The 18896-nt window shown below is 40.0% G+C and overlaps 2 pseudogenes; both read right to left on the reverse strand.

The window, feature by feature from the left end:
• Window positions 1-3101: 3101 nt before the first annotated feature.
• LOC149228741 (transketolase, chloroplastic pseudogene) lies at window positions 3102-3743 on the reverse strand (annotated as a pseudogene).
• A 9612-nt stretch (window positions 3744-13355) lies between these two features.
• LOC149228742 (transketolase, chloroplastic pseudogene) lies at window positions 13356-13997 on the reverse strand (annotated as a pseudogene).
• Window positions 13998-18896: the final 4899 nt, after the last annotated feature.

Below are 18896 nucleotides of genomic sequence, written 5' to 3' on the forward strand. Positions count from 1 at the left end.
ATCACTCTTCGCAGCTGTTCCTCAAAAGGGGTAAACAATCAAATGGAGGTGAATGATCGGCCAATACAGAGTGGAGGTGATGATGAGAACACGACCAAGGCTTTAAAGGCTGAAGTACTACATTCACGATGGTTATTTACCGGGAATTGGTTCATTTTTTATTGAGCTTAAATGCTGGGGGAAACATTTGCTCATTGCTTATGTTTATTTTTTAATGAGCATGAAGTCTGCGTTAAAACTGCTCGATTAATCCAGTCGTATAATAAGAATGTCTCATATATGAAAACAGTAATTTTTAAAGTTTTGCCCCACATCCTTTCTTTATGCAAGTTAGGAAACGACCAATCCTACGAGTTTAAAGGGTTAGAGGACCTACAAATTTAAAAAATAAATGGTCGCTCTTCACTTGCACGCCAAAAGGTTTGCATGCCCCCAGGTACAAAATAGAGTTTCAAGGTCACCTCTCAATCTACTGACAAAACATTTGTTTTATCGGGAAAGGTTTACCTCTTTCAGGTTACCAAAGATTGTTTTATCTGCAGGGCAAACAAAACACTTCTTCAGCGATGCCTACCGAAATAGACAAAGGCGAGTGGCGCAGACGCCTCCACCCACATAACTTTGACAAGGGAATCTTATTCCAGTCTGTTATCTCAAATCATGCCCTGGAAGGCTGCATACCAGGAAGACTTCAAGTAACTATTTCAAACCTACTTTAGGCTGAGGCTTAGCCTCCTCAACCTGAGAGGGCTCTCTCTAGATGGGTTAATGATTTTTACTTAAGATAAGATGGCTAACTCTTTGTGATATATCTGTGATAAATATGGATGCTGGAAAAACATTAAACAAATTTCCATTGGGCCTATGGAGTCAACAACACCTCAGTAAACAATGATACTGCCTTTACATAGAAGTCAGGGCATTCAGCATTTGAGTGTTCAGAACATAACACATATGGAACCACAGCTCATAAATGCATACAGGAAATCAGAGCACAATCAGTGAATTCTGAGTGATTATACATCTATGCAACTGTAAACAGACATTAAGGAAAGGATAAAATCACACATTCTGAACATAGAAATCCTTCATGAATCCTGAGAAGTAAATCAGCCAAATTATATTACTGAAACTCTGTCTTTACATAAGCCAAAACAATACTCTCTTATAAAATTTCCCAACCCTGATTACATTGTTGTTTCAGCTATATATAGAGCTCTTCCACCTAACTGAGGTTCCTCCTCCAGCATGAGGGGAACTCCAATTCTGCCTATGATGACACCTACTAACACTTTAACTAACTAATAATTACAACTGACTACTAATTGACAGCTCTGGAATCCTAAAACAATTAGGATTCTAATTTTACTGGATCTTCTAAACATCTAAATCAAATAGGACTCTAATTCCATAACAGCCTTGGTCTACAATAATTTTCGTTCTCTGACATCTGGTTCCCTTCTGGCGGTGGCTGTGATGGACCTTTAATGCTTCATGTTGCTCTTCGATATCACATGTTTTCCAATGCCCTGAAACATAGGAAACTGCCCCTGTTTGTCGGTCCTCGGTTTGCCTCAAAATGTTCGAATCCAAAGAAGCATGCCTTTTATCCTTTAATTACCCAAATTTAACAGATTGCCACGTCCATGATGTGCTGGCCACCCTTTTCCATGTACCTGTGTGATGACAAAAATCTTTCAAAAAGATTTGCTGCTTTATCAATCATAATTGATCAACTCAATTGTAATATGCAGCTACAGCAGTTTCGTAGCGCGCTACGAAACTGCTGTGTAATTTCAAAAACATAGTCTTCCTTTCATAGCTAAATGATCACCGCTGTTCATGGCTTAAGCACCTTACTCCCCTTGATCATTTTAACAAGATTTTCTTGTAACCTTTCAAGAAACAGATATTTCTCCTGAGGAAAAGATGCAATGACACCAATAACACCATTCACTGTTCCAAATATAACTGTATGAATCTGGCTACAAGAACATCATTCAGAACTGAACCCTGCCCTAGAAGCATGCCATTTGGTGTAATATTGAAGTCATTTGTAGCCCTGGAGATAAAAGTCTCTTGGAAGTACCACTTGTTGCTCTAAACCTGGTTGAAGCCTTGTAGTTAATGCAATGCTTGCAAAAGCAAAACCACTGAACACCAATAGGACTGCAACTTTCACTGCTGATATGCTTAGTACAGGTGCATGGATATTCTTCATGTACTGCACCAAAAGGCTAGGTTTTTGGTGCCTCTTGCCCAAATTATCATGTTCAAGTTCAATTGTTGATGGACTGACTCCAATACAAGGAAAGCAATCAACTCTGTTTCCTTCTGTTCTTATCAAATCAAATGTCATAAGAGAAACAAATGCAGTCACTTGCAGTAAGAAGTCCACTAACACTGCAAGCACTAGAAATGGAATAACTTCAACAATAATTAAAGTGGACTTCACTCCAAGTGCACTGAATAGCCCAATAGATCCAAGTACCGAAAGGACAACAACAAGAACCCCTGACAAACCAAGTAACACCTTCGATGAAATATAAAGAGGTGAAAAGTGTGGTGAAATATCACCTAGTGTCACTGATATGTAGGCAAACATGACAATGTAGCTGATCAATATGGTTACAACATCAGCAGTGCTCTCCCTCGTAAGTTCTTCCTGCACAGAACTTTCTGCAGAAAATGCAAGAGTAAGATTGTGCAACTTTGCCATTGGAATAAGCTCTTCTTTCACTAAATGAATGAAAGAATTCTCCCATGCTAACGCTTTTCCATTTTCATGTCCTGTCTTGTCCACAGCATTATTAACAGGATATGTGATAACAAATGCAGTAGCCTGTGAATAGTTGCTTCCCTTGTAACCCCTTAATATTGTGCTTGGGTCAACAGGAGCATGATATGAACTCAAGCATGACTCCGAAGATGTGTAATGCTCAAAGCAAAACAACGCATGTGAAGACCCTTCATAATCATCAAACAGTTCTGGTTTCATTTTATAGTATTGTAAAACAGTTTGACTAGCACACTCCTCACCAACCGGCTTCATGCAGATATCCTTTAGAGATACTAATGATCCAGAGTAGTTTCCTTGAATTCTATCCACCTTTCTCAACACCCTCAATTGTTGTCCCTGCCAGGTTTGCAGTCAACTTTTGCCTAGACAGTGTAATCACAGATGGCCCTTCTCTGTGTCCAATTGCTACTTTGTATGCACCTGCTGTTTCATTGCCATCACCGGGTCTCAATACCAGCAAATTCGGCACAGCTCGCAGGCCTGCAAGATGCTCGACTGGCTGGTGTGTTGGGCCATCTTCCCCTAGACCTATTGAGTCATGAGTTATTATGTACACCACTCCAGCATGGCTGAGAGCAGATAGCCTCATTGAATTCTTCATGTAGTCTGAAAACACAAAGAAAGTCGCTGCAAATGGGATTAACCCACTACCATGCAAGGCAATTCCATTAGAGATCCCAGCCATGGCATGCTCTCGCACACCATGATGGATGTTTCGGCTCCAAGGGCTTTCTGGCTGCTTGAAATCCTCGAATTCTTTTAGGTAGACTTTGTTTGAGCTTGCAAAGTCAGCACATCCTCCTATCATACCAGGTATGACTTTTGCAATTCGATTCAAGCATTTTTCAGAATACCCACATGTTGCATCTACTGGATCTGGTTTCTTGAATCTTGGCAGAGCAGATTCCCAATCAGAAGGAAGTCCACCCTGAAGAAGAGTCATGAATTCTTTCGCCTCAAGAGGATATTTCTATTTATATATTTCAAGCCTTGTGTTCCATTCTTCTTCCAGTCTTGTTCCTGAGCTTAGCACGATATTGACAAAACGACTGGAACTGATAAATAAACTCATCGATCATATCCCAGAGCCATTGATTCAGTAACTGCATGTTAACCACGCCGTGAACAATGACCTGAAAAAGACTACAATAGTTGTCCCAGGATTCGACCCGCTGCTTCAGATTTGGGGACAGCCTCGCATAAAGATGGCGGAACCACATTTCTCTGTAAAGCAAACAGAATACATGATCGTTTTCGACGAATGGAGCAATGGCCTCCACCGAGGGCCACGGAGATTCCTTGAACATTCGTTCGCTCAGTTTCAGACAGAGATTGCCATTTAATGATTCTTCGTCCTCTCTGTTTGAATTTGATATTTGTCTATCTGCGTTTGATTTCAATTTGACATTTTCTATAAAGTACTTTGGTTCAACTAACCTTGCCAGAGAAGGATCACCTTTGAAAACATCAACCCAGTTATGTTCCAGTAAATACTGTAAATTGGATTCAACTTCTGATGAGCAATCAATATTCATGACTGCTTGCATCAAATCGTTCTGTACACCATGATGATACAGTTTTGTCTGCGAGGTTCAAAATAATTCCTATGAGAGATGCCAAAATCATTCCCCAGTCTTTACAATCCCAAACAACATTTCTACCCTCTAGCTTACTGATGCCCAGCTTGTTGGAACTATCAATACGTTGAGCGTTAATTCATGCAGATAATTCTAGGATAACCAAACTATCACCACCACAAGCTTCATTGGGTATAAACCGAAGAAGATCCGTGTCCTGAAAAAGAACCCTGTAACCCCTACTTCTGCAGATGAATGTGGAATTCCATTTGTAACTTGCAATGGTTTCCCTGTCGGAGAGGGTGAATAGCCCAGCTTTCCAGATGTCATACTGCTAGATTGATCATAAATCAAAACCAGAATCAGAAGTTTCGGTCTTAATAGAGAATTTTCAAATTTGGTTTTGGATGGAAATCTCGATCTGAATAGTACAGGCAAGAATCAAATTTGAAGGCTACAGAACACGTGTCAAGACCGACATGTAAGACCTTGCACATGCTATCCCCGTAAAAATTTTTGCAGAAAATATGACAGCTGGGGTGAGATGTGCTATGGATCAGCATGAAATCCCCTAAAACATGTTGCGCTGCGAAACTGCTAAAAGGATTTATGCGCTGCGGAAACACTTCAAAATTATTACATGAGCTACGAAATAACCTAAAGAGCTTTGTGACACATAGTAACTTTTGAACAAAACTGACACATGGGTATGAGACGGGAATGAATGAGAATGATCGGTTGACTCAAGACTCTAAAAACAAAAATCAAACTTAGACTAGCACCGAATTTTTTTTTACCATCAAACTAATGTGAGTGGTTTTGAAATTAGAATTCTTAAGTGATAACACAGTCCAACCCCCTTTTCCAATCACCGACGGGAGTGTCAAACTAGTCATATATCTCTCAGGGAAACCTATCCTATACCTGAAGTTTTCCTGCCGAAGCAGACCAGGGTGCATGCCCCCTGGGTTTTAGTCATGTCCCCCGAATTACTCGCGCTCATCAGGTGGACAGACTAGAGATTGATGAGACATTCCTTGTGTGAAAAGACCATTCAGGGATGGTATATGACTATTTGCTATGCGTGAATCGGGGAATGAAAGTTGGTCTACGAGCTTCACCACTCTTCCTTCGTGCAAAAACACATTACTCTAAAGAGTGATGAGACAATGGCTCCCATGCAATAAATATAGTCTCGTCCAAGGAGTAGATTATAATCCAAGGGTCCTTGGACTACCATTACGTTCATGTGAACGGTTTTCCCTCTCAATGTTATGGGCACATTGGGAAGGATCCCTACCGGTCGACTGGTTCCTTTGTCAAAGCGTGTTGGTGATGGCTTGGTGAAGTAATCTCATTTCATTTTTGAAACCCTAGATGATAGGAAAGGGGAAAAACAATGAGGGATGAGTGAAAAATGAAATTATGGGTAGGTGGAGTGGAAAAAATGGCAAGGGAAATTCTAGGAGGTGGATATGGATATTGAGAAACTTATGAAAATGAAATGAGGTGGAATGAAGGAAAGGAGTATTTGTAAAAAATGAAAAACAAAGTTTTTAGGAAAACTGTCCAAATTCTTTAGGAATGAGCTAGGGTTTCACTTTTAGTGAAGTAACTTTATGTTTTGAGGCTGATTGAGTGGTTTACATAGCATATCAAACATGTATATAGGTGGAGAGTAAGATTTTACATGTTAAAAATCAAGAGAGGAAAATAGCCATCATCAACCCTATAATTTTTGCATGAGAAATTCACTGAAAAACCCTAATTGAAGATATCGTTGGTATGAATTGATTTTTCAAAACAAAGAGGTAAGTAAAATTATGTACTTACTTGTAGCTCAGCTTAGGATGCAATGAAATCAAGTAAGAAAGCTTAAAAATTGATTTGGGAGAGTTTCAGGTGATTTTTGGCTACTCTGGCCCAAGTGCGACACAGTTAGCCTAAGCACAGTGCCCCAAGCACAACGCAATGTTCCTGAGCGTAGCGCTGACCTCCCAAGCACAGCGCAGTGTCTCTGAATGCAACGCCATCTTCCAAACCACTTTTGGAGGCTGTAAACTGATCCAAATTGATAACTTGATAGCTCGTTGGAAATCTCTTGAAGTCTGCTATAAGATGGACTCCTCAAGCATGTAATTTGGACACTCCATCAGGAAGAAAAAAACGATGTTCCCAAGGTCACTAAAAAAACCCAGGGTGTCTCTGACAAAAGCGTAGCGCCAACTTGAAGAGCACTTTTTGATGCCTTCCACTAATCCAAATCACGATCTGAAGGTATGCTTGGAAATCTTAGGATGTCTGTTACACAATAGAGTCCTTAAACACTACCAACACCTGCTCCAAACCACTCAAAAACTATCTTGAAGTCAAGTTGTCCAGAAGTGCATCAACTCTCCCGTAGTAAGTGTAGTTTGGGCATTTATTTCAAATCATAATACTTGTGCATAAACTGAAGGAAGTTTTTGTTCCTTGGCTTGTCATTGACAAAAACATCTTTCACTTTTGTAAAATTCTTCTCCATTTGGACAGAAACATATTTTTAAGAAAAATGTCCCTGTGAGGAATGATGAGATGAGGTAGTGTACTGCAGCATTGTCTTATTTGAAATAAAACATTACCTTTCCCTTTATTTTTCTTTCCCTAAGTTGCTAACCCCCTTTACCCACTTAATTACATGATGGACATGTTTTTTTTTGAAATATGGTATCATGATGACTCATGGAGTGAAACCCTAGACCATGACTTAAAATGAGGAATTTAACCATTTCATGACCCAAGACACTTAAATGAAGATATGATACCTTGAAGAAGACAATGACTATGATGAGTGATGAAAACCATGAGTAAGTGAAGGGAGTAGCAGTGACCTAGACACAACAACCAGTGACAAAAATTTTATTTGAAGATTCACTGAAATGACAAAAATTTGACTTGACACCCTAACAACACCTTGGAAGATCATATTTGATCACTGGTGACAGGTTGAACTGGTTGACACTAACATGCGACATTATTTTGGAGTTTGGTAGCTTTTGGATTCATAGGATCGGTGGTCATGATGACATGGCAGAGATCAAATGGAAGGCAAAAATAAATGGCCCAACCCAGGAAGGTCAATGATAAAAGGAGGATATCCCAATCCGACACGAAACAGAAAGTGTCATGTTTGTTACAGGGAAAAGTGTCTATGCAGAACTGCTAATCCCACTAAGGCGTGATAGCTACCTTAGAAACAAACAAAGTAAAACTACTTTCGTTTTCCTTTATGAAAAATAGATGAGAATAAAGGAAACCAACCTCTGTCTTGCGCTTGGTTCCTTGCTCGATTCCTCTCTCTTCTAATAGTCCTTTGCTACTTGCTCCCTTGTATACCCAACTTTACAAAGTACCTGGAGAATCAAAGCAACATAACACTATATGAGAACATGGATCTATTATCATAAACAATCTAGGATCAAATGTAAATTGACCATACAAATGCACAAAACATAGATTACACAAGAGTATGGAGGAAAACTTGAATAGCTTTATTGATAATCAAGAAAGAGCCAAGAGAGTTACAACCAATTGTTCTGACCCAACATCATCCTCTCAGCAAGTAAGCCCTTCTTCACCTCATACAAAGCTTAGATCACCCAACACTATGATGTTGTCTCAAGAAACCAACAGCAATTCCTTACAAGATGCAAAATTCCAGCCTTTGGATCTCTGGGATGAGGGAGCCATATATAGATATCTGTAAGGGAGATGAGTCAGCTTGTGATTTGATTAGTGTCTTCCCTCCGATAGTTCTTGCTTCCACTTGGAGATTGATGATCTCTTACTCATCCTTGGTCGAATTCAGAGAGGCAAGTGTCACAGGAGAAGTTTCTGGAAGATTCCATGCTTCTCCAACTCGCAGATTGACACTGCCATTTGTCTCTTCTCGCCCATCGCACCCCATAGAAGGGCTTTTTGAAATGCAACGCACCCACTGAGTGTACTTAGGTGAGATGCAATACACTTTGCCTATGGAGCGGGTGAAATGATCCTGTTTTGACCAGTTCTGAGTAGTTTTTCATGGAGAACTTCTGGGAGAAGCTGTAATCAGTTGACCTTGTTCCTTTAGGGGTTAGAACAACACTTTTAGGGACTTAGGAGCCCTTGGTTTATGGACATTTTATGCTTGGGGTTGCAGTGCCCAAAAATGTCTATAACAGTTGCCCCCTAAAGCATGAGGTCGTTAATCTTTTTTTATGTTGGGTGAAATGCTTTATCATGAGGATCTGAAGTTCTCTCAAGCTGGGAGGAGACCTGTAATAAGATACAATACAATACATTATCTTCATAATATTTTCATGATCTAGCTGAGGAGGGCATTCCCATGCTCAGCTTTATAAATTCATTTTCATGTACATAGGACAGACAATCGTCTGAGTGTAGACTGATGATTCTGGAGGAGCCATCATCCCATAGATTGGATGATTATCTGTGCAGCAATGATGTACATTTGATGTCTTTATTTTCCTGAATATATATCGCAGCCCGGATGGATGAAACTAGATCCGGGTTCTTCAATCTTGTTCGATCTTCACTCAAAGTACAAGTCGATCCATGTGAGAGATGTTCTGGAGTCGAACATGGAAAGACATCACCTGATTACCAGCCAATGATGTAAGCTGTTAACAGGTGCGAGAGGAATCACCGATAATGATAATGATCCTCAAGGTACTACAGTACAATTCACGTGGTGTGAATAAGGGACTTGGCGTCGAACACCACGCAAAATCTTTCGGTCGAAGGCCATTGATGTAAACCTGTCACCGGAAGTGAGAAACTTGCCATTGAGGCATGCAAGGTTCAAAGTACTGAAAGGGGTGTTCCTAGATCGACTTCTTGGATAATGCGTTGATGTCGACAAGAAGCGATCCGTCATAGGAGGGCCTTAATGAATCCCACATCAATGACATGGAACGGAGCAAATGATTTTAATGGAGGTGAAAACGATCTGGTGATATAAGGTTCAGGGTGGCGGTCATGAAAGAATGGAGCGTAAATCTATTGCAGCGGGTGAGACACAGGTGAATTCTCTGAGTGACTTCTCTTGAACATATCGGCAACACTGACATGATGGATTGGTAGCATTAACCCCAAATTTGGATGGTGTGATGTGACCATGGTGATGTGACCGGTGAATGAAACAACCCAACCCGACTTGGATGCGGAGTGAAAGTGTCATGTTCAAGAGCGACTTGCTACCAACAAAGTTTCTTCAAGTTTTCTTCCCAATTTTTCCCCAGTCATTGCTGACCAGTACCTCTTTATTTTTTCAAGCTTGAGGAGGATAACATATGCTTGTTCTATAATTTTCCCTTCGGACAAACCCATCGTTATGTTTTAACGAGCCTAGCGATAGTGAAACTCGTTCTTGTCTGCTATGGACAAGTTTGTCGCTATTAGGTTTTAACGAGTTTAACGACAAAGATAACTCGGTCCTTTTAAATATTAGAGAGTTTGAAACGGGACGTAAAGGAAACTCCAAAAATCCCTTTTCGTCATCTAATGCCTTAAGTCCAAAAAAGTATAAAACAATACAGAAGGGATGAATTTTTTATACTTTTAACGAGCCGAACAAAACAAGCGCTCAATCTTTTTGTGTAATAATCCCTCAGGTCCAAAAAGATTAAAATCTAAACGAGGGATAGCACTTCCGGTCCCTTTAATGAGCTGGAGAGGCCAATGGCTCGGCAATCTTTTCATATTTTACGAGTCAGTTGAAAAGATCTTAAAGGATACTCGTCTTTGATGAACAAGTGATAAATTTGGGTAGCATCTGATTCCAGGTAAGGTTCAGAATTTTCCAATCACGGCAGTGTTACAAGGATGGCTAATAGGATCACTCTTCGTAGCTGTTCCTCAAAAGGGGTAAACAATCAAATGGAGGTGAATGATCGGCCAATACAGAGTGGAGGTGATGATGAGAACACGACCAAGGCTTTAAAGGCTGAAGTACTACATTCACGATGGTTATTTACCGGGAATTGGTTCATTTTTTATTGAGCTTAAATGCTGGGGGAAACATTTGCTCATTGCTTATGTTTATTTTTTAACGAGCATGAAGTCTGCGTTAAAACTGCTCGATTAATCCAGTCGTATAATAAGAATGTCTCATATATGAAAACAGCAATTTTTAAAGTTTTGCCCCACATCCTTTCTTTATGCAAGTTAGGAAACGACCAATCCTACGAGTTTAAAGGGTTAGAGGACCTACAAATTTAAAAAATAAATGGTCGCTCTTCACTTGCACGCCAAAAGGTTTGCATGCCCCCAGGTACAAAATAGAGTTTCAAGGTCACCACTCAATCTACCGACAAAACATTTGTTTTATCGGGAAAGGTTTACCTCTTTCAGGTTACCAAAGATTGTTTTATCTGCAGGGCAAACAAAACACTTCTTCAGCGATGCCTACCGAAATAGACAAAGGCGAGTGGCGCAGACGCCTCCACCCACATAACTTTGACAAGGGAATCTTATTCCAGTCTGTTATCTCAAAATCATGCCCTGGAAGGCTGCAGACCAGGAAGACTTCAAGTAACTATTTCAAACCTACTTTAGGCTGAGGCTTAGCCTCCTCAACCTGAGAGGGCTCTCTCTAGATGGGTTAATGATTTTTACTTAAGATAAGATGGTTAACTCTTTGTGATATATCTGTGATAAATATAGATGTTGGAAAAACATTAAACAAATTTCCATTGGGCCTATGGAGTCAACAACACCTCAGTAAACAATGATACTGCCTTTACATAGAAGTCAGGGCATTCAGCATTTGAGTATTCATAACATAACACATATGGAACCACAGCTCATAAATGCATACAGGAAATCAGAGCACAATCAGTGAATTCTGAGTGATTATACATCTATGCAAATGTAAACAGACATTAGGGAAAGGATAAAATCACACATTCTGAACATAGAAATCCTTCATGAATCCTGAGAAGTAAATCAGCCAAATTATATTACTGAAACTCTGTCTTTACATAAGCCAAAACAATACTCTCTTATAAAATTTCCCAACCCTGATTACATTATTGTTTCAGCTATATATAGAGCTCTTCCACCTAACTGAGGTTCCTCCTCCAGCGTGAGGGGAACTCCAATTCTGCCTATGATGACACCTACTAACACTTTAACTAACTAATAATTACAACTGACTACTAATTGACAGCTCTGGAATCCTAAAACAATTAAGATTCTAATTCTACTAGATCTTCTAGACTTCTAAATCAAATAGGACTCTAATTCCATAACAGCCTTGGTCTACAATCATTTTCGTTCTCTGACATCTGGTTCCCTTCTGGCGGTGGCTGTGATGGACCTTTAATGCTTCATGTTGCTCTTCGATATCACATGTTTTCCAATGCCCTGAAACATAGGAAACTGCCCCTGTTTGTCGGTCCTCGGTTTGCCTCAAAATGTTCGAATCCAAAGAAGCATGCCTTTTATCCTTTAATTACCCAAATTTAACAGATTTCCACGTCCATGATGTGCTGGCCACCCTTTTCCATGTACCTGTGTGATGACAAAAATCTTTCAAAAAGATTTGCTGCTTTGTCAATCATAATTGATCAACTCAATTGTAATATGCAGCTACAGCAGTTTCGTAGCTCGCTACGAAACTGCTGTGTAATTTCAAAAACACTGTCTTCCTTTCATAGCTAAATGATCACCACTATTCATGGCTTAAGCACCTTACTCCCCTTGATCATTTTAACAAGATTTGCTTGTAACCTTTCAAGAAACAGATATTTCTCCTGAGGAAAAGATGCAATGACACCAATAACACCATTCACTGTTCCAAATATAACTGTATGAATCTGGCTACAAGAACATCATTCAGAACTGAACCCTGCCCTAGAAGCATGCCATTTGGTGTAATATTGAAGTCATTTGTAGCCCTGGAGATAAAAGTCTCTTGGAAGTACCACTTGTTGCTCTAAACCTGGTTGAAGCCTTGTAGTTAATGCAATGCTTGCAAAAGCAAAACCACTGAACACCAATAGGACTGCAACTTTCACTGCTGATATGCTTAGTACAGGTGCATGGATATTCTTCATGTACTGCACCAAAAGGATAGGTTTTTGGTGCCTCCTGCCCAAATTATCATGTTCAAGTTCAGTTGTTGATGGACTGACTCCAATACAAGGAAAGCAATCAACTTTGTTTCCTTCTGTTCTTATCAAATCAAATGTCATAAGAGAAACAAATGCAGTCACTTGCAGTAAGAAGTCCACTAACACTGCAAGCACTAGAAATGGAATAACTTCAACAATAATTAAAGTGGACTTCACTCCAAGTGCACTGAATAGCCCAATAGATCCAAGTACCGAAAGGACAACAACAAGAACCCCTGACAAACCAAGTAACACCTTCGATGAAATATAAAGAGGTGAAAAGTGTGGTGAAATATCACCCAGTGTCACTGATATGTAGGCAAACATGACAATGTAGCTGATCAATATGGTTACAACATCAGCAGTGCTCTCCCTCGTAAGTTCTTCCTGCACAGAACTTTCTGCAGAAAATGCAAGAGTAAGATTGTGCAACTTTTCCATTGGAATAAGCTCTTCTTTCACTAAATGAATGAACGAATTCTCACATGCTAAGGCTTTTCATTTTCATGTCCTGTCTTGTCCACAGCATTATTAACAGGATATTTGATAACAAATGCAGTAGCCTGTGAATAGTTGCTTCCCTTGTAACCCCTTAATATTGTGCTTGGGTCAACAGGAGCATGATATGAACTCAAGCATGACTCCGAAGATGTGTAATGCTCAAAGCAAAACAACGCATGTGAAGACCCTTCATAATCATCAAACAGTTCTGGTTTCATTTTATAGTATTGTAAAACAGTTTGACTAGCACACTCCTCACCAACCGGCTTCATGCAGATATCCTTTAGAGATACTAATGATCCAGAGTAGTTTCCTTGAATTCTATCCACCTTTCTCAACACCCTCAATTGTTGTCCCTGCCAGGTTTGCAGTCAACTTTTGCCTAGACATTGTAATCACAGATGGCCCTTCTCTGTGTCCAATTGCTACTTTGTATGCACTTGATGTTTCATTGCCATCACCGGGTCTCAGTGCCAGCAAATTCGGCACAGCTTGCAGGCCTGCAAGATGCTCGACTGGCTGTTGTGTTGGGCCATCTTCCCCTAGACCTATTGAGTCATGAGTTATTATGTACACCCCTCCAGCATGGCTGAGAGCAGATAGCCTCATTGAATTCTTCATGTAGTCTGAAAACACAAAGAAAGTCGCTGCAAATGGGATTAACCCTCTACCATGCAAGGCAATTCCGTTAGAGATCCCAGCCATGGCATGCTCTCGCACACCATGATGGATGTTTCGGCTCCAAGGGCTTTCTAGCTGCTTGAAATCCTCGAATTCTTTTAGGTAGACTTTGTTTGAGCTTGCAAGGTCAACACTTCCTCCTATCATACCAGGTATGACTTTTGCAATTCGATTAAAGCATTTTTCAGAATACCCACGTGTTGCATCTACTGGATCTGGTTTCGTGAATCTTGGTAGAGCAGATTCACAATCAGAAGGAAGTCCACCCTGAAGAAGAGTCATGAATTCTTTCGCCTCAAGAGGATATTTCTGTTTATATATTTCAAGCCTTGTGTTCCATTCTTCTTCCAGTCTTGTTCCTGAGCTTAGCACGATACTGACAAAACGACTGGAACTGATAAATAAACTCATCGATCATATCCCAGAGCCATTGATTCGGTAACTGCATGTTAACCACGCCGTGAACAATGACCTGAAAAAGACTACAATAATTGTCCCAGGATTCGACTCGCTGCTTCAGATTTGGGGACAGCCTCGCATAAAGATGGCGGAACCACATTTCTCTGTAAAGCAAACAGAATACATGATCGTTGTCAACAAATGGAGCAATGGCCTCCACCGAGGGCCACGGAGATTCCTTGAACATTCGTTCACTCAGTTTCAGACAGAGATTGCCATTTAATGATTCTCCGTCCTCTCTGTTTGAATTTGATATTTGTCTATCTGCGTTTGATTTCAATTTGACATTTTCTATAAAGTACTTTGGTTCAACTAACCTTGCCAGAGAAGGATCACCTTTGAAAACATCAACCCAGTTATATTCCAGTAAATACTGTAAATTGGATTCAACTTCTGATGAGCAATCAATATTCATGACTGCTTGCATCAAATCGTTCTGTACACCATGATGATACATTTTTGTCTGCGAGGTTCAAAATAATTCCTATGAGAGATGCCAAAATCATTCCCCAGTCTTTACAATCCCAAACAACATTTCTACCCTCTAGCTTACTGATGCCCAGCTTGTTGGAACTATCAATACGTTGAGCGTTAATTCATGCAGATAATTCTAGGATAACCAAACTATCACCACCACAAGCTTCATTGGGTATAAACCGAAGAAGATCCGTGTCCTGAAAAAGAACCTTGTAACCCCTACTTTTGCAGATGAATGTGGAATTCCATTTGTAACTTGCAATGGTTTCCCTGTCGGAGAGGGTGAATAGCCCAGCTTTCCAGATGTCATACTGCCAGATTGATCACAAATCAAAACCAGAATCATAAGTTTCAGTCTTAATAGAGAATTTTCAAATTTGGTTTTGGATGGAAATCTCGATCTGAATAGTACAGGCAAGAATCAAATTTGAAGGCTACAGAACACGTGTCAAGACCGACATGTAAGACCTTGCACATGCTATCCCCGTAAAAAAATTTGCAGAAAATATGACAGCTGGGGTGAGATGTGCTATGGATCAGCATGAAATCCCCTAAAACATGTTGCGCTGCGAAACTGCTAAAAGGATTTATGCGCTGCGGAAACACTTCAAAATTATTACATGAGCTACGAAATAACCTAAAGAGCTTTGTGACACATAGTAACTTTTGAACAAAACTGACACATGGGTATGAGACGGGGATGAATGAGAATGATCGGTTGACTCAAGACTCTAAAAACAAAAATCAAACTTAGACTAGCACCGAATTTTTTTTTACCATCAAACTAATGTGAGTGGTTTTGAAATTAGAATTCTTAAGTGATAACACAGTCCAACCCCCTTTTCCAATCACCGACGGGAGTGTCAAACTAGTCATATATCTCTCAGGGAAACCTATCCTATACCTGAAGTTTTCCTGCCGAAGCAGACCAGGGTGCATGCCCCCTGGGTTTTAGTCATGTCCCCCGAATTACTCGCGCTCATCAGGTGGACATACTAGAGATTGATGAGACATTCCTCGTGTGAAAAGACCATTCAGGGATGGTATATGACTATTTGCTATGCGTGAACCGGGGAATGAAAGTTGGTCTACGAGCTTCACCACTCTTCCTTCGTGCAAAAACACATTACTCTAAAGAGTGATGAGACAATGGCTCCCATGCAATAAATATAGTCTCGTCCAAGGAGTAGATTATAATCCAAGGGTCCTTGGACTACCATTACGTTCATGTGAACGGTTTTCCCTCTCAATGTTATGGGCACATTGGGAAGGATCCCTATCGGTCGACTGGTTCCTTTGTCAAAGCGTGTTGGTGATGGCTTGGTGAAGTAATCTCATTTCATTTTTGAAACCCTAGATGATAGGAAAGGGGAAAAACAATGAGGGATGAGTGAAAAATGAAATTATGGGTAGGTGGAGTGGAAAAAATGGCAAGGGAAATTCTAGGAGGTGGATATGGATATTGAGAAACTTATGAAAATGAAATGAGGTGGAATGAAGGAAAGGAGTATTTGTAAAAAATGAAAAACAAAGTTTTTAGGAAAACTGTCCAAATTCTTTAGGAATGAGCTAGGGTTTCACTTTTAGTGAGGTAAATTTATGTTTTGAGGTTGATTGAGTGGTTTACATAGCATATCAAACATGTATATAGGTGTAGGGTAAGATTTTACATGTTAAAAATCAAGAGAGGAAAATGGCCATCATCAACCCTATCATTTTTGCATGAGAAATTCACTGAAAAACCCTAATTGAAGATATCTTTGGCATGAATTGATTTTGCAAAACAAAGAGGTAAGTAAAATGGTGTACTTACTTGTAGCTCAGCTTAGGATGCAATGAAATCAGGTAAGAAAGCTTAAAAATTGATTTTGGGAGAGTTTCGGGTGATTTTTGGCTACTCTGGCCCAAGTGCGGCACAATTAGCCTAAGCACAGTGCCCCAAGCACAACGCAGTGTTCCTAAGCGTAGCGCTGACCTCCCAAGCACAGCGCAGTGTCTCTGAGTGCAACGCCATCTTCCAAACCACTTTTGGAGGCTGTAAACTGATCCAAATTGATAACTTGATAGCTCGTTGGAAATCTCTTGAAGTCTGCTATAAGATGGACTCCTCAAGCTTGTAATTTGGACACTCCATCAGGAAGAAAAAAAACGATGTTCCCAAGGTCACTAAAAAAACCCATGGTGTCTCTGACAAAAGCGTAGTGCCAACTTGAAGAGCACTTTTTGATGCCTTCCACTAATCCAAATCACGATCTGAAGGTATGCTTGGAAATCTTAGGATGTCTGTTACACAATAGAGTCCTTAAGCACTACCAACACCTGCTCCAAACCACTCAAAAACTATCTTGAAGTCAAGTTGTCCAGAACTGCAGCAACTCTCCCGTAGTAAGTGTAGTTTGGGCATTTATTTCAAATCATAATACTTGTGCATAAACTGAAGGAAGTTTTTGTTCCTTGGCTTGTCATTGACAAAAACATCTTTCACTTTTGTAAAATTCTTCTCCATTTGGACAAAAACATATTTTTAAGAAAAATGTCCCTGTGAGGAATGATGAGATGAGGTAGTGTACTGCAGCATTGTCTTATTTGAAATAAAACATTACCTTTCCCTTTATTTTTCTTTCCCGAAGTTGCTAACCCCCTTTACCCACTTAATTACATGATGGACATGTTTTTTTTTGAAATATGGTATCATGATGACTCATGGAGTGAAACCCTAGACCATGACTTAAAATGAGGAATTTAACCGTTTCATGACCCAAGACACTTAAATGAAGATATGATACCTTGAAGAAGACAATGACTATGATGAGTGATGAAAACCATGAGTAAGTGAAGGGAGTAGCAGTGACCTAGACACAACAACCAGTGACAAAAATTTTATTTGAAGATTCACTGAAATGACAAAAATTTGACTTGACACCCTAACAACACCTTGGAAGATCATATTTGATCACTGGTGACAGGTTGAACTGGTTGACACTAACATGCGACATTATTTTGGAGTTTGGTAGCTTTTGGATTCATAGGATCGGTGGTCATGATGACATGGCAGAGATCAAATGGAAGGCAAAAATAAATGGCCCAACCCAAGAAGGTCAATGATAAAAGGAGGATATCCCAACCCGACACGAAACAAAAAGTGTCATGTTTGTTACAGGGAAAAGTGTCTATGCAGAACTGCTAATCCCACTAAGGCGTGATAGCTACCTTAGAAACAAAGAAAGTAAAACTACTTTCGTTTTCCTTTATGAAAAATAGATGAGAATAAAGGAAACCAACCTCTGTCTTGCGCTTGGTTCCTTGCTCGATTCCTCTCTCTTCTAATAGTCCTTTGCTACTTGCTCCCTTGTATACCCAACTTTACAAAGTACCTGTAGAATCAAAGCAACATAACACTATACGAGAACATGGATCTATTATCATAAACAATCTAGGATCAGATGTAAATTGACCATACAAATGCACAAAACATAGATTACACAAGAGTATGGAGGAAAACTTGAATAGCTTTATTGATAATCAAGAAAGAGCCAAGAGAGTTACAACCAATTATTCTGACCCAACATCATCCTCTCAGCAAGTAAGCCCTTCTTCACCTCATACAAAGCTTAGATCACCCAACACTATGATGTTGTCTCAAGAAACCAACAGCAATTCCTTACAAGATGCAAAATTCCAGCCTCTGGATCTCTGGGATGAGGGATCCATATATAGATATCTGTAAGGGAGATGAGTCAGCTTGTGATTTGATTAGTGTCTTCCCTCCGATAGTTCTTACTTCCACTTGGAGATTGATGATCTCTTACTCATCCTTGGTCGAATTCAGAGAGGCAAGTGTCACAAGAGAAGTTTCTGGAAGATTCCATGCTTCTCCACCTCGCAGATTGACACTGCCATTTGTCTCTTCTCGCCCATCTTACCCCATAGAAGGGATTTTTGAAATGCAACACACCCACTGAGTGTACTTAGGTGAGATGCAACACACTTTGCCTATGGAGCGGGTGAAATGATCCTGTTTTGACCAGTTCTGAGTAGTTTTTCATGGAGAACTTCTGGGAGAAGCTGTAATCAGTTGACCTTGTTCCTTTAGGGGTTGGAACAACACTTTTAGGGACTTAGGAGCCCTTGGTTTATGGACATTTTATGCTTGTGGTTGCAGTGCCCAAAAATGTCTATAACAGTTGCCCCCTAAAGCATGAGGTCGTTAATCTTTTTTGATGTCGGGTGAAATGCTTTATCATG

This window comes from Pinus tabuliformis, chromosome J (genome assembly GCF_031772625.1).
Source record: "Pinus tabuliformis cultivar Carrire ecotype Pingquan chromosome J, CPIR1, whole genome shotgun sequence".
Taxonomy (NCBI): domain Eukaryota; kingdom Viridiplantae; phylum Streptophyta; class Pinopsida; order Pinales; family Pinaceae; genus Pinus; species Pinus tabuliformis.